This window comes from Theropithecus gelada, chromosome 6, assembly GCF_003255815.1.
Source record: "Theropithecus gelada isolate Dixy chromosome 6, Tgel_1.0, whole genome shotgun sequence".
NCBI classification, from domain to species: domain Eukaryota; kingdom Metazoa; phylum Chordata; class Mammalia; order Primates; family Cercopithecidae; genus Theropithecus; species Theropithecus gelada.
In genome coordinates, this window is record NC_037673.1 from 57427270 (window position 1) to 57454412 (window position 27143).

The window sequence follows — 27143 nt, forward strand, 5'->3', positions numbered from 1 at the left end:
TACTTCTTACTCTTCGATGGGCTCCAAACCACCTTGAGGGATGGGATTATGTTTCTTTTATAGATGCACTCCTTTCTCCCACTAATACAGTTAGGAACGTATAGCTAAGAATGAGCCAACCATTACTATTCGTGTCTATGGCTACAGAAACTCAATAAATCAACTCGCTATTCTGGGTCAATAAATGAACCCATTATACTGTTTTTTCACGAAGTAAATGTGTTTCTAAAGGAATGTATTAAAATTACATTTTTAAAAATCTATCTGTTTTGCATATATTTGGTTGATACAGAAAAGGAGTCTATGTTGGCTTCTTTTCTTTCTATAAACTTCATTCATTGGTGTGATCTGAAAGGGGGTAATATTTCAGAAAGCAAAAATATTTTTAACAACAAAACTTTGCATTTCCAGTGTGATCGAAACACGAAATTATGCAAAACACAACTATATATCTCTCCTACTGGTTAAATCATGCCAGTTGTTTAACTAGGTGCAATCAAAAATAAACTACTAATGTTATTTTTATAGGAATTGGCTAGTAATTACCAACTATAACTATTAAAAGTTTATATTTGCCACAGGAGCCTGTGATTTTAAAAACTGTTCAAATGATTTATGCTTGAGAGTTATATATAACACAAATATATACATTTGTATCTACAGGTTTAAAGAGGAAAAATAAGACAAAAAGCAACTTGAAAAGCAACCCATTTTTTTAAATGACCTAGCTTTGTGCTGTATTGAGAAAAAGTATAAAATTATTTGGGAGGAAGAAAAATATTTCTAAGCTCTAATTTCATAGGCAAAAGCCCTATTATTTTTTGTGATAGGCTAGGAGAAATCAATAATGACTTAAAAGCAAAAAGTAAACTGCTCACCTTTACAAGTCTATACTCAGTATTAATTCTATCCTGTGGTATATGCTATAGAAGGTAATGAAATGCTGATGTTTTCTAGTTTTTCACTTCAGTCTGCTCCAGCTTTATCCTAAACCTTGTCAGCAACAGAAGTTACCCTCAGCAACCATACAAACCTAACAACGGCTTCCCTGGGTTAATTTGATCTGCTCCAATCACAAATTCCAATCCACATACTTTCTTCTGTTATGGTTGTGTCTGTATGTGTTTAACGTACTTTTATAAGGCTTTTTACAACAAGCTCATGGTGTTTCATTCAGCCCTCTACCACATAAACAGAACCACTGAAGAGCATGTTTGTTCATATAAAATGTTTCAGTTATTCATAGTGTGTGTCTTCAGCTGGCTGCAGATTACAGTGAACGAAAGCATTGCTGCCATCAGTCTACATTTCTCCTTTTCCTGTGCTCTATCTGCTGTGCACCCGTGTCCCCAAAGCATTTATTATAATATTTGATGCTCGCTCTCAGTTTTGGACTGAGATGGTGGGGGTGGGAAACCTTAAAGCTTGCCTGACTCAAGTGCTCTCTAAGCCACTGCTTTGATCCCAGCATCCTGCTTTAACCTGCTCCTGTTGGACCTCTGCCACTTTACTGACCCCATAAAACAAACAGAGCTAGCAAATGCATCAAACAGCCTCCTTCAATATGCGACTTGACTGTGATTCGTGGCACAAAGCTGGAATAACCCTGCCAGGTCTTAGAAGCTTTAAGATTCATCGTTTTGAACTTGATACACATAGTACAGTGCCCTAAAAACGAATCATCTGCTAGTTCAGTATTTTCTACTTACAATCACTCCCTCCCAGGGCATGTAATTAATTTACTGAGCTTAAAAAAAAAAAAAAAAAAAAAAAAAAAAAAACCAGGATTACTCACACAGTCTTGAAGATGCAATGTCATCTATTTAGGACAGAAACATCCAAGGCCGTGTCAGAACTCAATTACGACTACATATGCATTAAGGCAGGAACTGGCAGGCCTCTGGGTACGCCAACTATAGGACTCGTGCTTCTCGTACGCTGGGCTATAATCTATGAAACTGAGCTCCAGAGCCAGCCAATCACTTAGCTCCTCATAACAAGTCTAACTGGCTCTGGAAAGCTGAAAGGGCTGCACTGGAACAACACAGAAGAGATATTCTACACATTAATCTACTTATCTGGAATCACTTTGACTCTAAAGGCCAGAGAAAAATCACAGCTTCCTTGTTGGAGGGGAAAAGGACAGGTGATCTGGGGAAAACGCAGCTACACCTGGAGCAAGGTCTCTTCCCGGCTTTGCAATCCCAACTGTGCCCGCGCTTCAGGACCAGAGTCGTCCCAGAAACCAAAGGGCAGGCACGGCAGCAAACGCCTGAGGTAATTTTCATCTTTCTTTTTATTTTTAGTAGAATAATGCTGACTGAAAGTGATAAGCATAAAGTCGCTGAGGCAACTAGATAAGCTTCGATTTTATTTTACCTTTTCCTATTCTAATCGTGTGCAGGATCATTTCTTATTAAGTCTGAGGAGGGGGAGAATTAATGAACCTGAAATAAACTTGAAACTAAAACGATCATTTGTGGAGGAAAATAGAGGATTTTCCAGAACAGTTTCAGAGCTACCTTCTCAGATGAGCAGGCTTTTCACCCACCCACAGAAAGAAGAGCCAACGGGGCTGAGACGGGAGAGGGATGGGTTTCAGGAGCACAATTAAAAGTTTTTCATATCTTAAAGAAAATAATCTATGTTCAGAGAGAAAATTGAGAAGATAAGTTACTGCCCAGTTCCTTTGACCTTTGACACTTAGACCACATAAGAATGTTCCATGGTAGAAGGGTTGGAACAGAGAATCTTAAGAATTCTAAGAGAGAATCAATACTGCTCCCCTGCCCCAGGTTTTTCTTGGTTTCTTTACAATCGTATCTTTATTTCCCATTACATTTTAGTGTTAGTTATACCAATTACTTGTTACACCATGCTTCTACATTTGCAGTTAATAATGGATCTGTAGAAAACATTTTAAAGTCAAAATTATTATAGAGGCAACTAAAATAAGAAAGCAAAAAATATATGAAACTGACATACATATAACCCCAACACCATACCCCTTAGATACTTAATGTACTTAACACAATAACAAATCCTTCCAAATCCTCAGCAAATTGTCTGTTTCTTTAACACATTTTGTAGCAAGTGTAACATTAGCAACAAGAAAAACTTTGGCAATAAACTTGTACATAACTAAATCAGTCCTTATGCTTTCATAGTGACAATAGAATGTACATAATATTTTATTTGTTTTGTTGGACTTATAAGCTCCCAAGGCAAGAAGCTGAGAAGAAAATTTTGCTTTGTTTAGTGGTGAAATATAAACAGTAACAGAAGAGACATTTATGCACTTTTTGTTGGCTGTAGATAATTGACTGAATTCAACTTGAGATTTGACACCAGAAAGAAAAACATGGCAATAGACAGAAAACAGAAAAAGTAATCCATCGGCAATTTCCCCCCAGGGTTTGTTCTTTGAATTGTCCAATCTGTGACTAGCCAGGGAAGAATATTTCTGCTCTGTTTAAATAGTTTTTATTTAATTAAACCTTTGTTTATTTGACAGTGCTGCTGCCTTTGGTGACTATGTGAGAATGGAAACTTCTAAGGAAGCCAGGTTGTTAGAATTGTTACCCCCTTTACTCGAAGATAACATAGATTATCCAGACTAAGATGGAAAACAAGCCCTTTATTGAATTTTCAACACAGACTCCCTGCTTCTCATCTCCTTAATAAAATTTCATTAAACCCCCCTAGAATTCCCATGTTCAAATCTCCATTTGTTGACAGACAAGGCCAAGAATACTCTAAACTGAGGCATGCAAGTCATTTCATTTGTATTCTTGTCCAAAAATTTCCCATAGGAAGACTTCACCTCCTACAATTCTGAAGAAAACTCTTACTGTCCAAGACAATCGCCAGCAACCATCCACAGTCATCTGAGTGGAAACTTGCACAGCTTTTGTACATTCTCTTTGTCAACATACAACTGAGTTACAGACTGTCCCCTGGCTCCCTCACCCTTACAAACACTAAAAGTTTTGTTTGACTCAACTTCAAGCTGCTCATCTGTTAGTAATGTTCACTCCAGAACACATTCATGATGAGAGCTTTCTAAAAGACCAGCACTGCCTTCCCCTCCTATAATCCTAATAATCATGATAACCTGAAACATGTTACTGGGACTCGAGATTTTTCTGGGGATTGAAAATATTTAGTCCTTGGAGCCGTCACATATCAGGGGCAACCTCACACTGAAACAAAGGAAGTGATGTCCCATTATTATCCACCCTGAGCCACCATAATATGCTGTTTACATTTATTTTCTTCAGCCTGTGCAAAACAAAGCAATGGAAGAGGAAACTAAAAAATATACATACTAGTACCATTATCCTCTTTTGCCTAAAATTACTAATGCACCATGTCAGAGTCTGCTTCCTTCAGACATCATTCTCAATTCATCAGGAATTGTAGTAGCAGGTTCTGGCTAAAGAGACTATCTCCTGTCATCACGATCAATTAATGTTTTCTGGTTAATCAGAAAACATCAGCCCTATCTAAGAAGCTCATGGTATACAAGGGTCACCCAAATAGCTAAGTGCAGTCCTGACTCATAATTACTTCATCTCAACCCGGCAAACAAGAATTAAGATGATCCCAATAAAAGAAAAATTGCTCAGGAAAGTGAACCTTTTTCTGAACCAAGCAGTGTCAGCAAATCTCAGGTATTAGAGCAACTGTGGTTGACGGAAAAGTGTCTCAAAATCTGGTCCTAGAATGATTTCTAGGTCCATAAGCTAATTTGTCTGGCCTTGCCGTTTACGTAAGCCAAAGAAAGTCACTCATGAGTAAACTATAGAAAACGTTCAGACCCATCCTGTTAGCATGTCAAATCAACTAAGACTGGCAGGATATTAACTCCATTCCAGGTGACATGGATAAATAGCCCCATTATTTTCACAGGACCTGCCTCTACCTCAGGAAACCCTAGACCTCGGAACCAGTTTCCTGGTAGGGATCTGCTGACAGTTTCAATGCAGACAGGGAGTGTTACAGTGTAAACCAAAAGAAAAATAGTTGCTTTTTAAAATGTCAGCAAGAAGGCCTGCCTCACCTTAACAAAGCAAAAAAAAAAAAAAAAAAAAAAAAAAAGCTTTAATTCAAATTAAAAATCGTGATACTAGAGATGGGAGTCTGTGGTCACTATAAGGATAAAGCTCACGTTCTTGGTGCAGATAACAAAACACTTTATCTGGACAAATGGACCTCAAATTAAAATTTGCTCTTGGCCCATGGGGGAAATTTTTTGTTGTATTTTGTTGTTGTTGTTGTTGTTGTTATTGTTTAAATCAGTCTCTCCTAAGGCCATGAATAGGAAATCATACTAATAATGCATGTGACAAAATTCTGAAATATATTACACTTAAAATTAGCATAAACCATCAACCTTTAGTACTCATATATTGTAGTCAAAACTCTTCTAGGTAATGAGACCTGAACAGAAGGATCCATTTATCTGTGGTCTTGCTCTTTGTCTAAGTTTCTCAAAAACATTAGGACAATGACATATACAAAAACTGGCAATTACATTTAATAAGAAAAATGTGGGGAGTGCATTGTTAATATTTGATGCTAAAACCACGTCTTTGCTTTAAACACGTAAAGCAGTATAACATGGTGGTTGGTAGAAACTCTGGAGTCCGGCCACCTGGGTTCAAATCCCAGCTCTGACTCTTAATTGTTGGACCTTCAGCAAGCTACTTAACAGCATTATGCCTCAGTTTCCTCCTATATGAAAGGGTGCCACACACAGTAACTACCTCCTAGGCTGGTGTGAAGATGAAATGGGCAAATATGCTTAGAACTGAGCCTATTATATGGTGACTGCTCATTAAAAGAAAACTGTCAGCTAGAAATGGTGGCTTGCCCCTTTAATAATCCTAGCCCTTTAGAAGGCCAAGGCAGGAGGATCACTTGAATCCAGGAGTTTGAGACCACCCTGGGCAACATAGCAAGACCCCCATCTCTGCAAAAAAGAGAAATAAATAAATAAATAGCTGGGCATGGTAGCACACACCTGTAATCCCAGCTACTTCGGAGGCCAAGTTGGGAGGATCACTTAAGTCCAGGAGTTGGAGGCTACAGTGAGCTATGGTTGTGCTATTGCACTCCAGCCTTAGTGACAGAGTGAGATCTTGTCTCAAAGAAAAAAATTTTTAAACATAAATAAAAATAAAATAAAATTGTCATTTGTATTAGGATTAAGCTCACTGCAATAAACATATACAATATTGAAAATGAAGGTGAATGCCATGGAATACTATGCAGCCATAAAAAAGGATGAGTTCATGTCCTTTGCAGGGAGATGGATGAAACTGGAAACCATCATTCTCAGCAAACTATCACAAGGACAGAAAACCAGACACTGCATGTTCTCACTCATAGGTGGAAATTGAACAATGAGAACACTTGGACATAGGGTGGGGAACATCACACATGAGGGCCTGTCAGTGGGTAGGGAGCTGAGGGAGGGATATCATTATGAGAAATACCTAATGTGAAAGACGAGTTGATGGGTGTAGCAAACCAACATGGCACATGTATGCCTATGTAACAAGCCTGCACATTGTACACATGTACCCTAGTACTGAAAGTATAAAAAAAAAAAGATTAAAAAAAAAGAAGAAAAGAAAAAGAAAATGAAGGTGAATTACTGAACTACCAGATGTGGTGAAATGTGTCTACTAACATCACATATTGCATTTCAACTGATATTTGTAAGTAAGATTTTTCCTTAAGGCCTCTAAGATAACAGCACAGTGAAGTGTGTCAGTCACTATTAATTATCAGTTTTTTGCCTGGTTCTCATTTGACACTTTTAACTCTGCCCTGCATTTTGCTGTGTCATGCAAGGACACTAACCCAGAACGTGACACAGAAGGGGTAGCTGTAGTAGACATGATTCATATGATAGTTTGTACAAAGTTTAGACCATTTAAAGATTCCTGCATGAGGGGAAAAAAAAATGGAAGTCATTAAGCTTCAGTCATGGTAACCAAACCAAAAATGATTTGAAGGAGGAGAAAAAAGAGGGTTACCTATCATGAACAGCTATGCTGATTATCCAAACTACATGAACCATGTGTGGAATTCATGCTGAATTCTCAGCTTAAATATGAGCTAATGTTGAAGCTAATTATATTTTCTCTTCCCATTGATGAGAAATTTCTCAGAGCAAGAAAATATCAACCGAGACTTAGACATGCTCACTAAGAAGCAGTAGAAGAAAGAACAGAGTCTGCTTGGTGAAGGAATAGCCACTCCAGAGAAGGAGTATGGACTCCTATACACAATCATTCATTCATTCATTCACTACTCATGAGTGATCTTCGTCCTTATCTTCCTCCACTGTCCACTGTCACATAAATACCCACCTGCCGCGCCTACCTGCTTCGTATTCCTGAGAGTCCAGGCTCACACACAGAGTCATGTTTCTGCAAATGCAGCCCCTCTAACTGAACACCCTTCCCCAGTACCCACCATGACCACCAAGAAAAATGAGTGCCTTCACTGGAAACCCCTTCCTAGCCACCCCCTCCCCATGAAAGGTGGTTACTCCCTGCTGAGTAAATTAATGAACCAGTACCATTTACCACATAAATTAGCGCTAGAGGACAAATAAACATTGGAAAAATTGAGGGATGTTTTCAGTGTAACAAAAACATGCTGTAAAATTGAAACATAAGGTAATTTCTGCAAGATTAAAATTCCAATAAAATCAAACGTGAGGCTTATTGGACCCACAAACAAACTCTTGACTAAACGTAGGCATCATCTCTGGTCCTTCTCAACAAATGGATAAAGAAATGCAGGGGATCCCAACATAGTCTCTGGAAATGATTGTATATTTGAAAGCTTTGCCTGGGGCCTGGCAAGGAGTTGAATGAGATAAGCTAAGTCTCACTTATTCTAATGATCCTGCTCCTGGCAGAAGAATGCATTGGGGGCAGGGGGTATCTCATATTCAGAGGTGGGTAATTACCTCCTCTTCCCCCTCTGCTGGTGCAGCTACAGAATCCGACATCAAGATTCCCTCCCGGAGCCACTTGTGCCACTGAGCCTCACCACCTGCAGCACTGCTGCAGTCCAGTCCTGTGACTGAGGGGGCAGTTATTCAGCACTGGACATTCACTGAGAAGAAGATGATGGAAGAGGCTGGAGAATTTCAGGAAAACAATGTATTCTGGAGGATAGCCTTCGGAACTGTGACACAGTTTGTCTTTAGAGCATTTCCTCCTCACTTCTGCCCCCAGAATAGTCTCCCTGGGCTCCCCAGCTTCTTCTTTGTGGCCCACAAAGGGGCCTATCCTCCCTCCCATCAACTAAATCTTTTTGTGTGTCATCCCCAGAGCAGCAGATTAAACCAGTCCGTGAAAATGTAAGTAAATGTTCCTGCTATCTTCCAGGTGGCATATCATTTCAATAGGGGCTTTCTAGAACTAAAGCTGAGAACCAGAGAAATAACCACCAGTGAACATTTCAGGCCTCATGAAGCATGACAGCAAAGACAGAAGGCAGGCAGGTCTTCCTGGGCCCTAGGGAATCACACCTGCATATCAGCCACCTTCCCCTCTCAGAAGTGGGCCAGCCCTATTTGAGGAGCCCTGGGCCAAGGAAAAGGCCAAGCTCTCCCTTCTCCATGCAGGGTACCCATCACGATTACACAACCTGTGCAACACCTGTAAGTCCCACCTCCATGGCCCCTGTGTCTTCCATTCTACCTCCAGAGCACAGGCCACCACTAAGCAAGGAAAGAGTTCTCACTTCTTTAACCCTCTCACAATAGAGATAAATGTCACACATAGTGCCTCAAACACAATTTGGCCATGGAGATACATTTGTACTCACCAGCAACTAAAAGAGACATGAGTTGCTCTATATCTTACAGTCCATGGTACTTTGTCTAACTTTTGTCATGAGAATTTACACACAGAAATCAGAGGAGTGGAAAGAAAGCAGATTACACTGAGTCACACTTGCACTAGGAAATAACACAGTGGCTCTCCAACGTCATGTGCATAAGGATGACCCAAGGCACCTGCTAAAATGGTAGATCCCTTGCTCCCACTACAGCATGCTGATGCCATGGATCTAGCGTAGAGTCTAGGAATCTGCCTTTTCATTGCCCACACCCACCACCACCCATCAATGTTTGTAAAGCCAGTGATCTATGGACCACTCCTTGAGAAACATTGAGACAGTGCATGCAGACTACTGAACAGAAAACCTGGTACAAGTTTTCAATGCTTACTAGCTAGCATTGTTACCAATCAGAATCAATCCCAATTTCAGAGATTCTACTTAGACTTGACCTTTTGCTAAGTGAAAATTGCACATGGGTGCGGAAGTATGGTAGCAAGCCAGGAGTTGTTTTAGTGCAGGAAAAGAAATAAGAAGAGGGATACAGTATGTGTCCTTCTAATAATCCTTTAACCATTAATGAAATCTCTTGAGCCCTAATTATCCCCTATTCCACAGTTTTCAGCAGCTCTGAAAAGATTACACAGGGGTATCTGAAATAATCCTCTATGGACCAGAAATTCCCAATGAAAAAAACACTCAAAATACTGCCGTTTTTATTTTTCTGCCTCAGATATGGAAAGCAAAACAGGGCTATTTGTTTTGTAAAGCAAAGCAGGCCCCAAGTGAACAGCGAGTTTCAGAATGGCTGAGTCCACCAACTTTGGCACAATATCGGAGAAGTGAATCTCAAACCTGACTGGCTGTTGTGCTCCTGTGAGTCTTGGCTATTTCCTTTTGCTGCCAATGTGGGCCCTCTGCAGATGGTTGTAGCTGAGTATGTCTACTTACCTCTTGGACTCACTCCTCACCATAAATGGGATGGCCTTTCAGGAAATCTTCTGTTTGCTTTGCATGCTCCTGAGTATAGGACAAAGCACTGTTGTGTAAGAACATAAATAACAAAAGCTTTGTTCTTCCAAACCGAGAGGGAAACTGTAGATCTATCCAAAATCACTTGGTCTTAAACTGCCTAAGGATGACAGGAATGAAATATTATTTTAGCCTGACCATCAGCATCCGTCTCTCAATCTCCTCTCTTGGCTTCAGAAAACAATGACTCAATATGGCCTTTTTCTGACACACTGCAGCCTTAGGAAAATACTGCTCCACATATTTGGAACTAGAGCTTTCCCTGCATTAAAATAAGTGGAAGTTATTCAAAAGCCCACATAGCTTTCTCTCTTTGAATCTTGGGCATAGGGACACAGCTGTTTGTACTCATATAATGAAAGAAAAAAGGAAACTGTGTATGACCAAAAAAATCAAAATACATTTTTTACTAGGTGCTTGACATGAATATTATTGCTTGATTCTCACAATAACCTCTAAGAGTTTGGTATTATCTTCATTTTCACCAAGAGTGAGAAAGATTAACTAATTTTCCCTAAGGACATGGAGTTGATAGGTGTGAGAGGAAACAGTTAAATAGCAAAGGAAGTAAAGGTAGGCCGAAATTCTAACTGTTAACATTTAAATGAACAACCTCCCATATTTCTAGTAATATAACTATACAGAAACATGATCATTGTGTTTCATAATCTGTTTTGTACCATTAAGTAATTTTTCACATTAATATATGAAGCTTTACACCATCATTTCTATTGACTATGCAGGATTTCACAGTAGGTATTTATCATAATTTACTATACCAGTTCTCTATGGATAAACATTGAAGTTATTTCTCATTTTCCCCATGAATATGCTTTTGCAGACACACTACATAAATCTATTTTTACATTTGTATAGTTGTCTTCTTAGGATAAGTCCTAGACCCAGAATTTCTGGGCAAGAAGATTATACATTTCACATTTCAGTATGTATCGGCCACCTGCCCTCCCAAAGGTTGTATCAGGTAGTTGTATGAGCATGCCCATTTCCTCAAACTCACAGGCACACCAAGTTCAACCACCCATTCACATTTCTGCCAAAATGATGCAGGGAAATGATAGCATTGTTATCTTTATAATCAGAATACTAATTAGGAGGGTTAGGTGTTAGGCATCTTTTCTTATGTATTGACCACTTGCAATTCTTTTTTTTTTTTTTTTTTTTTTTTTTGAGGTAGGATCTTGCTCTGTTGCCCAGGCTGGAGTGCAGTGGTGTGAACATGGTTCACCACAGCCTCAACCTCCCAGTTTCAAGTGATACTCCCACCTCAACCTCCCAAGCAGCTGGTATCACAGGCACATGCCAATAAGCCTGGCTAATTTTTTTATTTTTTGTAGAGACAGGGTCTCACTATGTTGCTCAGGTTGGTGTCAAACCCCTGACCTCATGAGACCCTCCCACCTTGGCCTCCCAAAGTATTAGGATTACAGTGTGAGGCATGGGGCATGCCAGCCACTTGTAATTCTTTCAGAAATCAATTAGTCCTATCCTCTTTTCTATCAAAGTCTGACTCCAAAATTAACTTCAAGTGCTTTCTCCCACCCCTATCTGTTTTCTCATTGTCTGAGCTCTGCAAAGCTGATGTGCTAGTATATTACACACTTTGATCTATTGCCAAGAAAACTTTGGCAACATGTTGTCAGGGCGATTAGTCAAGTTCTATAACATATGTTCAAAGAAGGAATACTGGTTTGGTCTAAAGAATAGAAAGCCATAAACTTCTCCTTGGTTGTCTGCTTCAGAAATAGGTCATCCTCTGACTACCAGCAGTTGTTTATCTGAAAAGAAACAATAATCCATTCAAACTTAAATCTTGTTCTTCTGCACAGAAAAGTTTGGATAATAGAAAAAAGGCAAGAACAGTTTGGAGGAACATACCCAGAACCAGTGACTGGAGAGGAGAAATCACACACACACTTTTCCATGCCCCAGAGTTAGACCACAAAGATTGTGCGGTGACTCAGGTTACCGATGTCTTTGCTCAGATGAAAAGGAGGCCCACAGACAGAAAGGAACTTGTCTAAAATCAACCAGCAAACAGCAGTCCACTGACTCCCTGGGCAGAGCCCATTCCACTAGAGGACCCTAGCCAAAGGTGAAGCAGAGCACAAGTTGAGTCCCCAGAGCTTAAAACATTGACTCTCTCTCCGAAAATGCCAGAATTGTGTTAAAAAGGCATTATAAAAAGAATACCCTCACCCTAGTCCCAGAACTTGTGCAAACGGGAGCTGGGCCACGTGGATGGCCGGCATCCTAGCTGCTAAGGTTGAACGTGGATCTGACTGGCTGTGGGCAGAGGACTTCAGGGACAATGTTAGGCTGCCCTCTTGTTCCTGTACTCAAGAAAGAATATGATCAAATCCAAACAGCAACACTGAGCTGGTATCCAGCTCTTATGGTATCTAGCTTTTTCTTTACAATATCATTTGTATAATTGCATTATTTTTTTTAATGTTGTCTGTTCAAATTTAGCGAATTCCAGGCTCTGAGCTAAAGAAAACAAAGCCTGGCCAGGTAGTGGTCCTATCCTCCCATAAGGGTTTCTGCCTTAGCCCAGTGGAGACTCAAATGTGACCAAGATCTCTGACAGAAGAACTGTACAAGGGCTACCCTATCCCATCTCACATGCAGAAAAATGCATGAACGAGTGGCCCCACATTCATTCCACCTAGGTGATCAGCCACCCAATGGTATTAGCTCCCTCTCTATAAAACCCTGCGTCATGAAACTCTCACCAAACCCAAACAAAGATTCTATTCTACCCAATACAGATCCTTGATGAAGCCTAGAAAAGCGGCTTCCTCCATATTTTCTCAGTTTGAAAGCATTTTTGTGAACTCTTTAGATATCCACATGGGCCAAACAGAATAAATAGTTCACTCACACTGAGACTTAAAAACAACTGGATAAGCGTATTTACGAAACTGGCTTAGAACACAACAGTGGTGATTAGTTTGTGCCAGGAGATGTGCATGCATTATGCCATTTAATCTCACAATGACTTTCTAAGGTGCTTCTTTTTACCCACTCTTTATATATAAGGAAACAGGGGAAACAATAAGGAACAGCTTATTTCTAGACTCAGCTGATTCCTCTACATAATTTCATGAACTTTCATTGAGATGTCATCAGCAGTTCTTCCAAAAGACCAAGGGAAAAGTCTGCCTTGAATGTTAAATGTGTCATGAAAGTTGATTCTTGGCTGCTTCACAGACTGACTCCCCTCAGCTTTCTCTTTGCGGGGGTTAAAAAAAAAAGCAATCTCATGCTGATGCCTCTCTTTGGAAATGGATATTTTTCACAAGAGAAAATTCTTTCCAAAACTTGGTGCTTATTTTAGGAGAGTTGTGTGGATTCCCAGCCATCTTCACACAGAAAGTCTTATACCTCAGAATCAAGAATAAACTCTTCAAGTAAATTTCAGCAACCCGATTCGTCATTAAAGCCTCCAAAAAATAAACAACAAAGAGCCAGACAGGGAGAGTTACACTGCTGGCCCAGACCATTTCTAAATACAAGAATTTGAAGCAGAGGTTTGAAAATTCTTATGCTATATTTCTCTCCTCTCCTTCAGTTCTCCTGTTAGCCCTCTTGGCTTCAGGGGTTTTTACTTGCTGATTCTCAAGGTTGGACTACATTTAATTGGTTTTGTTTCTTGACACATTGACTCAATTTTGATTAGCAAATTTGCTTCTTTTCTCTTCCTCTCCAAATATGATCAAAAAGAAACTAAAACCCAGGCTAGGTGGGGTGACTCATGCCTCTAATCCCAGCACTTTGGGAGGCTGAAACAGGGTAACTTGAGCCCTGGAGTTTGAGATCAGCCTGGGCAACATAGTGAGACCCCATCTCTAGAAAACTAAAAAAAATTAGCTGGGTGTGGTGGCCATAACTGTGGTCCCAGCTACTGGAGAGGCTGAGGAGGGAGCCTCTCCAGTAGCTGAACCCAGAAGGTTGAGGCTGCAGTAAGCTATCCATGATTGTGCCACTGCATCCTAGCCTGGGTGACAGAGGCCCAGTCTCAAAAAAAGAAAAAAAAAAAAGGAGAAAGAAGAAGACGAAGAAGAAGAAGAAGAAGACGACGACGATGAAGAAGAAGAAGAAGAAAAAGAAGAAGGAGGAGGAGGAGGAGGAAGGAGGAAGGAGGAAGGAGGAAGGAAGAAGGAAAAAGGAAGAAGGACCTGGTCCCAAGAATGGAAGAAATTTCCACTCGAAAATATTTAAGATTTATTTATGATGCATCTTATGTGATACTACATTAGAGAAATAATTCCATGGATTGTCCAAAATGAAATCTGACTCAGTGCTAAATATCTACAAGGAACTCGGTAAATAGATGTTAAGTAATTTATATTCATCAGTATGATAATAATAACAGGCATTTACAAGGAACTTTGCCATTTTCAAAACACTTTCACATATGTCATTTTAAATAACTCTCAAAATTTCGTGGAGGACTAAGCGGGGACTTGGTGAACATACACATGAAGTTTATATCCTGGCTTTGCCACTTAGCTGCGTGTCCTCAGGCAGCTTACTGAAATAATCTGAGCCTCAGCTTTCTCAGCTGTAAACTGTGAATGACAATTGTTCCTTCCTTGCAGAGTTGATGAGAGACTTAAAGATAATATGTGCCAAAGACACAGCAAGAACCTGACCCATGGCAGGCATTTGGAAATGGGAATTATTGCTATGATTGTAAGACATGCCTTATATAATTAACTCCTCTAACAGCTGAGGCAACTGAGGCTGAAATAGATTAAATCATTCAACCAGTCACTACAGCCACTACGATACCAGAGCCACAGGTTTTCAATCTGCCAAAGGAGAAGAGTTTTCTGTGCTGTTCCAAAACTCAAAATGTGAAGGTAGAATTATTGCCAAAACAGCAGTGTCAATCTCTAAATCTCTAAAATAGTTGACTCATGCTTTTGGAGGGAGCTTATCACTTCAAAGCGGTGATAAAAGTGTTTTGGGGATCTCTTGTAGCCTCTAGCACATGACAGGCAGAACTTTTTTATCTGTATTTGTTTCAGTTCTAGATTTAATATTAGTTCTATAACATAGTTGATATGTCTTATTTTCTTAGAATTTCTTTATAATATGTTACTATATTCGGCCTTATAGACAATAATTTTAGATCTGCCTCCTAAGGTCAGGAAATTTTTAGAACCTTACAACAAGGGCAAAATTCACTGGTGCTCTCTGCTGCAAGCCTAACTGAGCTTTCGTGAAATCACTGAACTAAGCTACTGAAGTTGAGTATCATTCACACATCCATATCTTTTTGATGATGTGGATTGACTATCTGCAGTAAAGATAGCCATACCAGCATCAATATTAACCCTCATGAATAAAAATGGAAGAGAAAGAAAGTGAGGGAATCCACGATACTCCTTTCCCCACTTACTTAGCAGAAAAGAAGACAAAACATAGACAGAGTATTCTGTCAATACGGTATTCTACCCACTACAAGAACACCAACATTGTCAATGTTTATTTGATACTCTGCTATGTGTGCTGCTTAGCCAACAACTGTTCCAAGCTGTTACTAAGTTCTCCCTCGATTTCTTTATTCTTGGCTATTATTTTCTTTGTCTTACTTTGGTCCCCTTGCTTTTTCATGTCTACATTCCTTTGGTATTCCTTGCATTTATATTCACTCCTTCCTTTATCCCTCTGTCCTTTATTATATGAAAGTGCTTTTAGAAGAATCAAGAATCTATGGAAATGTAAGGTTGTTGTATCATTATTACTTGTATGTTTATTATTCATGTCAAGACATTATTGAATGCCTTTTACATGCTCACTATTGTATCTACCATTTGTTCCTCCTGTTTTTGTCTTATCTGGTCTTCTACAGGTTTATCAGAATATAGCACATAAATATTAATAATAGAAGCAGAGTTGAAGATCATTCTGTTAACTTTTTTTAAAATCTGGAAGTATCCAGTGAGCCAGGCAACATTTGTTAAACACCATCTGCAAACACAATCAGGGTACCAAAATTTCAGAGGAAATTCCAAAGATATGAAAGATGCGTTTCTTGACCTTTGTAAGCCTCAAACCCAGTCAGAATGACAAGTCACATGACAAGCAACTGAACGGGACAGCTGTAAGATGTACAGATAACTAGAGTTCAAACCGAGAACCAAATTTGAGTCAGCCAGGTGCAGTTGATCACATAACATTTTTCTCAAAGTGAATTTTAAAAGGAAAAGGAAAGATGATAAGTCAAAAGGAATAAGGGCATCCTATCCGACCCATCAATGTTATTAAATCCATTTCAAAGCCTTCTGCAGTCTCCCGGGGACTATTCAATTCTCTGATGACTTTCCCATTTATGTTTTGAATGTATTATCAAAAGCTCCCTTGGAACTTAAGAAAGCTCTATTATGTCTTTATGCATTTTTTTTTTTTTGCTTCCATGATCTTGCATATAGCTTTTGTATAACTACAGCCTGCTTCTCTAGTTCTTTCAAGGTTTGTTTTTGTTTTTTGTTTTTTTTTGTTTGTTTGTTTTAGGTCTTTTTAGGTATATATTTGTAGCATGACATGTGAAAGGCAACGTTTTTTAAAAAGCAGTTCTGTAACATCTGCTGTTTGAGGTAGGTGGTATAGTACAGCAGTTCTTGAGACTATTTCATCCCTCTCCAGTGCACTGTATTGTCCCTCACGTAGTTTCATTCTCTCCACAAAGAAAGATCAGGTAACAAAACAGCCTCCGCTACACTGAAATGGGGAAACTAAAACAAAACCACCTAAGTGCAGTCTGAACTTCAGCAAGCTCCAGGTTGAAGCTGATTGACTTCAGTAAGCTCCAAGCTTAGGTTATAATCATTTCCACCGTCTTTTCCAACAGTCTGCATCTTGTTTTTAAAATTTATTTGACATTAAAATTGATGTAGTAGCTTTTACTTGAAAATTATAATTAATTATGGTTAGAAAAAAAGGGATATTCATTTAAATGAGAAGCCAGATTCCCAATCCCAGAAGAGTTCTGTCTGTTTAATTGATTTCTTCATGCCACGTGGGGTTTAAAGCCAGGTTGCAAATGGGAGAGCTCCCCTAAACGTATCTCCCCCAACAAAAGCATAAAATGCCTCATCTGTCTGCATGTAGGTGACATTCATTTTGTTCCAAAATAAAGGATACAACGTCAAAATCAAATATCCAAATAGAATGAACGTAAATCTTACGTTTGCTCAAAGGTGTGCTTGATCGATTATTCCTGAAAGCTAGCATTTCTTGTGAATGGGGCTTTGGAGAACTCCCTAGAGGAAGAAAAAGAGACGAAACACTGCAAGACTGCACAGACAGAGCAGAAAAGGTCGACTTTTTCACAATATTTCCAAAGGTCAATGAAGGCAAGGTGCACTGTTAGGACATTAGCATTACTCATTATTCTCCATGCTTGTCAGGACTCTCTCCCTGCCATTTTGGCACATTTAGGAGTCTTGTACAATTTGCATGCTTGTTTCCAATCAGGCAAATTTAATAAAGTCTCATTTTCACCATATGACTTTGAGTTTTAAACAAATAACACTGGAACAAAGCCTTTTGTCTTGCTGGTTATCCTTTTCTCTACCCAGCTCTGTCTTCTGGATAAAGAAGAAAGAGCTCTCAAACCCAGAAAGCATATCAACGTACATTCTTCTCCACTGCGAAACACTGAGCTGAGCACTCTATATAATACAGCCATGGGAATTTGCACACTGCAAGACGTGTTATTTGCCTGGTTCTTTTCATCATAGGTTTGATTTAGCAGGCAAATTTACAAAATTACAAATTTACAAATTTACAAATTATATCAGTGCTGATGGATACACCCCGAGGCCACTTCGAAGTCAGACCTTAGGTTTATGGAAATGAAACAAGCATAGTACTTCAATTACAAATACCTACTTTACATTCTAATGTACACATACAAATGTTCATCCTATAAATCCTGGCCTTGATTTCTGACTCAGTTAGAGGGTCTCCTGATTTGGTCCTTTGCTCCTTCCTTAGGGTGCCATTTTAATTCAGTCTGCATTCACACATATATAAATCGAGATCCACCGTCTTATCTAATACAGGTATCTCTTTGCCAAATGGCAGGCTTTTGGAGAGATTAAAAGTGATGCTGCCTGTCTCTAGCCCAGTCAGGAAGCAGCTGAAAAGCCCACACAGCCAACACAATTTGCATCTTCTTCATCAAAGCTTTCAAAGTACAGATGCCAGCCTGTTGGTACCAGGATGGATTAGAACATTCCTCTCCTCTGCATACTGTCTGAGATCCAGATGGCAAGCTCTGAAAGGTGGCTGGCTATGCAGAGACAGGCAAACAGGCAGTCAGCATCACTGCAGTGTCTACTTCTGTAGGGTATGTAGGAAAGGACACAGTTCCTGTTCTGGAAGAACTAGAACATGTATTCACTCACATGTACACACCAACTTGCACATGTATGCACAAACATGCACACAAACATGAATGCATACGTGCACACATGTGAATACATTCATTCTCATGAATACCTATGTATGCACATATGCACATGTGTTCCTGATATAATGGGAAAATACTTTGGGAAATCTCAAAAAGAATACAAATTTTTTAATTAATGCAAAAGTACTACTGAGGCTCTGAGGTTTGCAAGAGACTATTTCATGAATGCTTCCTCTACCTTACAAAATTAAAAACCAGGATAAAGAAACAAAGGGAAAAGTGGTAAATAGTTGAAAAACAGAATAGCAAAAATTATATTTCCAGCAGAGGAGAAAAAAAGGCTAATGCTGTCAAAGAAAAGCAGACAGAATTTAGTTGTTTTTTTTTTTAATCAGAGAAAGAACAAAAAGGAATGGAAAGCAAGAGAGGCCAGAGTTGCAAAGGAGACTGAGTATGAAGGTTTAAGATGAAATGACACTGTGGGAAGAGAAGGGCTTATAATTGAATTAATGTGAAATAACTGAGACTGCATTTTAACTTTCAGCCAAAATGAGTGATGAGACATTTTAAAATGTAGAAACTAAGAAACAAGGATAGGGCTTCCCTTAAGTAAATCATAGTTCAAGTGGGACAAAATATGGTTTCAATATTTCTTCTGATTATAAAAATATATAGTCATTTAGACAATTTGAAAAATACAAAAAGAAAAAAATAAAAAGGAAAAGAAACACCTGTAGTCCCATTACCAAAAGATAATCTCTGTCAACATGTTATTCTGTTCACACATAAACAAATTGTGATTATGCTATATATGCCATGATTACGTTCACATCATGTCTTGTCATAAACAATTTTTCATAATATTAAGTGAATTTTTTTTTTTTTTTTTTTTTTTTTTTTTTTTAGATAGAGTCTCGCTCTGTCGCCCAGGCTGGAGTGCAGTGGCACAATCTTGGCTCAACCTCTGCCTCCCAGGTTGAAGCTATTCTCCTGCCTCAGCCTCCTGAGTAGCTGGGACTACAATCACCCACCACTACGCCTGGCTAATTTTTGTGTTTTTAGTAGAGACAAGGTTTTGCCATGTTGGCCAGGCTGGTCTCGAACTCCTGACCTCAGGTGATCCACCCACCTTGGCCTTCCAAAGTGTTGGGATTACAGGCTTGAGCCACCACACCCTGCCTAGGTGATATTTTAAAACTGCAATTGTTAGACACTTTGATTCCTAGCTTTCATATTATGAACAAAAACGCTATAAATATCTTTATACATAATTTCTAATTACTTCCTTTTTCTAATTGCTTTCTTAGAATATATTATTGAAGGACAAATTTGGTATCTGGTGCAAAAAGTACAAAATGTCTTTTTAGAAAATTCATACCAATTTATACTGCCACTGACAATATAGGAAGTTTTGTTTCGCCACATCCTAGCCAACAGTGAGCATTTTATTTATTTAAAAAAAAAAAATCTTCTGCTAGACGGATAGGGGTACAAAATACAATGTCAAGACACCACCCCAAATAAAGTTTAGTACTTATGGTGCACAGTTAACCTCAGAATATGCACAGAAGTTCTTAGACTTTTTGGAATCATCAACTCCTTTAAGAATCACATGAAAATTTATGAGCTTCTTTCTTTTTTTTTTTTTTTTTTTTTTTTTTTAAATTTATTATTATTATACTGTAAGTTGTAGGGTACATGTGCATAACGTGCAGGTTTGTTACATATGTATACTTGTGCCTTGTTGGTGTGCTGCACCCATCAACTCGTCATTTACATCAGGTATAACTCCCAATGCAATCCCTCCCCCCGCCCCCCTCCCCATGATAGGCCCCGGTGTGTGATGTTCCCCTTCCCGAGTCCAAGTGATCTCATTGTTCAGTTCCCACCTATGAGTGAGAACATGCGGTGTTTGGTTTTCTGTTCTTGTGATAGTTTGCTAAGAATGATGGATTCCAGCTGCATCCATGTCCCTACAAAGGACACAAACTCATCCTTTTTTATGGCTGCATAGTATTCCATGGTGTATATATGCCACATTTTCTTAATCCAATCTGTCACTGATGGACATTTGGGTTGATTCCAAGTCTTTGCTATTGTGAATAGTGCTGCAATAAACATACGTGTGCATGTGTCTTTATAGCCGCATAATTTATAATCCTTTGGGTATATCCCCAGTAATGGGATGGCTGGGTCATATGGTACATCTAGTTCTAGATCCTTGAGGAATCGCCATACTGTTTTCCATAATGGTTGAACTAGTTTACAATCCCACCAACAGTGTAAAAGTGTTCCTATTTCTCCACATCCTCTCCAGCACTTGTTGTTTCCTGACTTTTGAATGATCGCCATTCTAACTGGTGTGAGATGGTATCTCACTGTGGTTTTGATTTGCATTTCTCTGATGGCCAGTGATGATGAGCATTTTTTCATGTATTTGTTGGCTGTATGAATGTCTTCTTTTGAGAAATGTCTATTCATATCCTTTGCCCACTTTTTGATGGGGTTGTTTGTTTTTTTCTTGTAAATTTGTTTGAGTTCTTTGTAGGTTCTGGATATTAGCCCTTTGTCAGATGAGTAGATTGCAAAAATTTTCTCCCATTCTGTAGGTTGCCTGTTCACTCTGATGGTAGTTTCTTTTGCTGTGCAGAAGCTCTTTAGTTTAATGAGATCCCATTTGTCAATTTTGGCTTTTGCTGCCGTTGCTTTTGGTGTTTTAGACATGAAGTCTTTGCCCATGCCTATGTCCTGAATGGTACTACCTAGGTTTTCTATAAAAATATTCATATACAACAAAATAGACCCATTGGAGCTCATCCTGGAACAACCTCAGAATGACTTATAAACATCTGACCTAAGTGGAAATTCTGGAACATGAGCTCATTTTAAGCCAGGACTCCAATAACTAGTTCGTGCGCATAGAACCTGTATGGTTTAGTGGGAAAGGATTCAGTTTCAGCCATGAGGCTTGGTTTTCAGTTCTAGCTCTACATCTAAACATGCTCAGGTCCTTGTCACATACTGGGCCTGTAGGATCCCTTCCATCTATAAACCCCCGAAGCTCTAAGATAATGTCAACCTTCACTAGCATGTTGTAGACACCTACTCTGTGGACAATATGTGGTTATTTTCTGTACCTAGGCTGGGTTCCTTGATGTTCAGGACCAGCAAAAACCTTCTTTGACTCTAGTTGATAACTGTTCCAGGAATACAAATTAATGTCAATACTGTTGATCACACACATCTCCTGTCTTCTATGATCAATTGGGAATTCCTTGGGAGCAAAAACCATGTCTAGGTCAACTTTACCTAACTTACTCAGCACATTCACCAGTAAACATCTGCTAAAATAAACCAAAACAAAAGAGGATTTTATTTAGAGTTTTGTTTGAAACAGAAGAAAATAGAGCGTCTTCCCAAGTCAAATAAAAGGAGTTCCATTTCACTTGAGTTGACTATAATTCTACAAAATGTCTAAACATGCATATGCATTGACCAACGAAAATGTTTACAAAGTTGATTCTTGTAATTTGTGGCGGTTCTATAAAGTCACTGAGAACACTGAATTAGCAAATACTGAACCATTGCTCCCGGGGAAATGTCAGATCAGGTTTCTGCAAGTTCTGGTCACAATATTTTCATCAACTAATCAATATATAACTTTGTCTTTTGTGTGTTTCTATTTAAAGATACTTTATTTAATATATATTGTTAATTCATTAACACCAAACACCCTGCCAGCAGCTCTATAACTCATGTCTGAACAAAGTTTATCTAACATGCAGATGTCTTTTTTTTTTTTTTTTTTTTTTTTGAGACACAGTCTTGCTCTGTCACCCAGGCTGCAGTGCAGTGGCATGATTTCGGTTCACTGCAACCTCCGCCTCCCAGGTTCAAGCTATTCTCATGCCTCGGCCTCCTGAGTAGCTAGGATTACAGGTGCACACCACCAAGCCCAGCTGACTTTTATATTTTTAGTAGAGACGGGGTTGCACCATGTTGGCCAGGCTGGTCTCAAACTCCTGACCTCAAGTGACCCACCTGTCTCGGCCTCCTGAAGTGCTGGGATTACAGGCGTGAGCCAGGGCGCCCGGCCAGATTTCTTCTTATTACAGCCTTCTTGTGCTTAGGTGCACTGGACAGCACTTCAGCACTATGCTTGGAAACCATTTCACGTGACAAAATCACCAGCAAAAAGCACAAGAATTCAAAAACACAGCATTAAATGTATCACAGAAGAACACTCACTCACAGCATGAAGGCTGAAACACGATGGCTGAGCATCCCTTGTTCACCCTCAGCTGGAAATACGCATGCGGCGTGGCTTAAATTTTTCACTGTTTCACGCTCATCCACAAATGACTGCAGAAGCGCCGCAAGGATTGCTTTCGGGATTACAGATAAATGTTAGCAAGTAGGTGGATTTGCAAACACATAATCTGTGATAATGAAGATTGACTATACACTGATTTTCTCTCCATTCAACTATTATTAGATCATTTCTCGCACTGGAGTTCCCCCTCCAATGCTAAGATTCCTAGGATTTTTTCTCTCATTTCCTGTTTCTTTCCCTTCACCCACCTCTGACTTCACCTTCTGCTGCTTGGCTACGCTTCTGGCCTTGCATGCCCACAGCTTCTGCCTTTTTCTCTCCCAGTTGTACCTGACCTTTTCTTGCCGTCTTCTTTCATACTCTGTCCTGCTCCACTCCTTTCCTTTTTTTTGTACTCAGTCTCTTAGAAGGCTACACTCTTTGGAGATACTTCTTTTAAAATTAGGTTACATTTATTAACATTTATGGGGAATGCTTGGCCCAGTGAGCTTCCCTGGTCCAAGACGGACCTTTGGGTATGGAGGATGATGAAAGGGAATTAATGGGGTCAGGGCTGGTGCCAGTGGGACCAGTATAAGGGCTGAGGAACCAACCCATAGGTGAAGAAGGAAGAAGAGAAACATCACAGCTAGTTCCAGCACAACAGATCCCATCAGAAGTCAACTCTGAGGAAAGATAAGGAGAGGCCAGGCCTTGAGCTAAGGGGAAGACAAAGTATAGGCAAGGTCCAGGCAATAAATGGCTCTGCAGGAGCCCAGGGAATCAAAAAAGAGCGGCGTAAGAGAGCCCTAAGCAACAGCTCCTGGGAGAACAGTGAGACATTCTCTGGCCTCCTATGTGCAACAATCCTCAGCAGCCCATCAGAGGAAGAGAACACAGAAAGGAAGAACCACTTCAGGCTGAAAGACAGGGCAGGAAACCCACAGAGATAGCATTCTGCAAAAGTTTGGTTTCCATCTCAAGGTTTCTTTCTATACCTAGTCTCCCTACCTTAGAACACTACAATGCCCACTTCTTGCTTTTAAACTAACTCGAATTCATCCTCTACGTCTGGGGAGACTACAGATGAGATGGTGTTTATCTTATATCTTAAAGAATGAATACAATTTTGAGAGGCAAGAAATGGCTAGAAAAACATTTCTAGTTAAAAGAACAGTTGGAAAGGACGTGATACCAATGGAGATTTGCAATTAGTCCCTACGCCGGAGCATAGGCTGCAGGAAAGGAAACAGGAAGCGATACAGCTGGAAGGGCAAGGGCACGGAGGGCCTTACATCTTAATGAGGCTGAACCGTTTCCCACAGACAATGGCTGTCTGTGAATGTGTAAATGACGATGGCATGATTTTGTTTTAGAAAGATAATTTCTGGCAAAAGTATAAAGGATAGATTGGAGAGAAATGGGAGGTAAGTGGTAAGCCAGCTACTGTGAAAACCCAGACAAGTGATACTGTGCTGGGCTCCAGCATTGACAGCAGAGATGGGGAGAGGCAGACACCTGTGCAGAGGCACAATCATCCTTGGTAACAGCCTTTCATATGCTTGAAATTCCTCCTGCCATGGTAGTTGTTTTGTTTTGTTTTGTTTTGTTCGAGACAGAGTTTGCTCTGTCACCCAGGCTGCAGTGGAGTGCAGTGGCGAGATCTCACTACAACCTCCACCTCCCTGATCCAAGCAATTCTCCTGCCTCAGCCTCCCAAGTAGCTGGGATTACAGGTGCCTGCCACCATGCCCAGATAATTTTTGTATTTTTAGTAGAGACGGGATTTCTCTATGTTGACCTCACTGGTCTTGAACTCCTGACCTCAAGTGATCCTCCCACCTTGGCCTCCCAAAGTGTGGGATTACAGGCATGAGCCACCATGCCCAACCCTGCCATGGTGTTTTAAACACTGCTGTTTAAAACTTTGTTGTTAGAGACTCAATAAATGCTTGTTTAATTAAGAATACAGAATTTATTATATGCTGTTGACTCCCATGTTCACTAAATATACCTATCTTGGTAAACTCTAAAGAATAAAGTAAGTTACTTTAAATTATTTATTTCATAAGAATCATTCTCCTACTGGAATATTATTTGCCAATACAATATGTTATTCTATGAACAAACTTAGCAGGTAATAACATACCATAGAAATTTAATAATAATAATAATAATAATGGCTGCCATATATGAATATGATACTAACTCATTTCCCACTTCATTTATTCTTAAAACAGCATTGTAACGTAGAAATTATGGACCCCGTGTTACAGATAAGGAAATTAATGCTTAGAAAGTTGGAGTTGTTTTTCCAAGGATACACAACTAGTAAGGAACAGAGCTACTATTCCAGCCCAGGTTTGACTTAATCCAAAATCCATATTCATAATTGTCGCATTATACTGTAGTGCATTTTAGTACAGAAAAAATATTTTAAAATATCAAATTTTCAAATATCAAAATTTTTAAATATTTTAAAAGTAAAAGCACTAAGTTCATATTTCAAGCACTCTATTAATGCTAAAAGAACTTAATATTGTAGGCCAGGCACAGTAGCTCACGCCTGTAATCCCAGCACTTTGGGAGGCTGAGGCAGGTGGATCGCGAGGTCAGGAGATTGAGACCATCCTGGCTAACACGGTGAAACCCTGTGTCTACTGAAAATACAAAAAATTAACCGGGCACGGTGGCAGGCACCTGTAGTCCCAGCTACTCGGGAGGCTGAGGCAGGAGAATGACGTGAACCCAGGAGGCGGAGCTTGCAGTGAGCCAAGATCATGCCACTGCACTCTAGCCTGGGTGACAGAGCAAGACTCGGTCTCAAAAAAAAAAAAAAAAAGAAGAAGAAAAAAAGAATTTAATATTGTAGCCAAAATACTTTTTAGGTGAAAATATAAGTCGTAAGTCAAATGCACAATTATAGACCCAATATGCTCAGTAGGAATATGTCACATTTAGTTGTTTTGCTGAAAACTGATACCCAAAACTGAGAATATTCAATGAAGCACAGCTAATCAACATCTATGTAAAAATAAAAGTGTAAATTATCTGGAAAACACATATAAGGCAGGATCTCTTGAATGACTTCACAAATGAGAAAGATATAAAATAATATGACATGAGATTCTTAAAGAACGAACTACTCCAAGTCTGTGAATGTCAAGTTCAAGCAAGATATATGCATATATGCTTTTTGCATTATTTTAACATACTTTTACATATTTCTTTTAACTTAGGTTTATGTACATTTTATGTTCCTTCTCTCTCCCTTTAAGAGTTAGAAAAATACTTCCTAGAATTGTTTTGACAGTCCTGGACCAACCCTTAGTCTATATATAAAACAAAGGTCTCTGTTTAATCACCAAATACTTGATTCCTTTGATCATCTGCATTCAATGTGCAGATTTAAAAATACTTTATACTAAATATCTATAAACTTTAAATGCCATTAAAAAATAGAAGTATGGATTTGTGGATGCATTTTTATTCATCCTTTGAGTTAAATATTTCTACCTACCTAGGAAAGATTTAGAAGACTTTGGATGGCATTGGAAGCAGAAAGCAATGAAACATCTTCAAATGCTTAAAGGAAAAAGAAATTCAACCTAGAATTCTATACCAAGTGAAAATGTATTTCAGAAACAAAGCTAAAATAAAGACATTTTCAGAAAAACAAAAGCTGAGAGATCCCTAAGCAGCTTTCATGTACTCAAGGAAGCACTACAGGTACTCTTCAGGCAGAAAGAAATTATCTCAGCTGGGAGACTGAGATATAGAAAAAATGAGGACTCAAAAAGGGGGCTAACTATGTGGATATATCTAAATAGATAGTGAATGTCTTTGATAATAATGTCCTGAGGGGGTTAATATTGATGCCAAACGAAAACACATAAACAAAAGTGGGTAAGTTGGGAGTGGTGGAAGTCAATAGAGCAGGAAAAGTGGAAAATAATAATAAATTTTTTAAACCTCAAGACAAAGAAAGCAACAAAGATTAAAAAAGGGGGCAACAGAAAAGATGAGACAAATGGAGAGCAAATAATAATGATGGATTTAAAAAAACACAAATACAATAATTACATAAATCATAAACATTAAATATTTTATTCAAAAGACAAAATGTGCCAGGCTGTATTAAACAAAGCTATATGCTTCTTACAGGAGACATTTCCTAAATATAAGACTATAGGATGATTGAAGGTGAAAGAACAGAAAGAGGTCGCTATGCAGGCACTACCCCAAAATAAAGCTGAAGTAGCCATGTTCACACCATGCAAAGTAGATTTTAAGACAAAACATGAATAGATGAAGAGGAGGAAATACATGGCTGAATTTACTAGGAAGATATAATAATTTTAAAAGTATAAGCTCCTAATAACATAGGTTTAAATTATTTAAAGCAAAAATGAATAGAGTTACGAAAACTGATAATCCCACAAATCATAAGACATTTTTAACACGCCTCTTGTAACAGATTAATAA

At 39.0% G+C, this 27143-nt stretch overlaps 1 protein-coding gene and 1 long non-coding RNA gene across 5 annotated transcripts in view; one reads left to right on the forward strand and one right to left on the reverse strand.

Moving 5' to 3' along the window:
* The window catches only part of PDE4D (phosphodiesterase 4D), a 1562006-nt gene extending 1552039 nt beyond the window's left edge, over nt 1–9967 (reverse strand). For 3 of the 4 annotated variants that reach the window (XM_025387155.1, XM_025387164.1, XM_025387158.1), the window contains exon 1: nt 1796–1952. The gene's annotated coding sequence lies outside the window, so the exon portion shown is untranslated. Of the gene's footprint in view, nt 1–1795; nt 1953–9819 lie in introns of those variants that run through there. The other variant, XM_025387156.1, reaches the window with a different exon arrangement.
* LOC112625804 lies at nt 1554–4002 on the forward strand. The gene is made up of 2 exons (XR_003119781.1): nt 1554–2277; nt 3515–4002. It is a non-coding gene; the product is annotated as an uncharacterized LOC112625804 (long non-coding RNA).
* Nucleotides 9968–27143: the final 17176 nt, after the last annotated feature.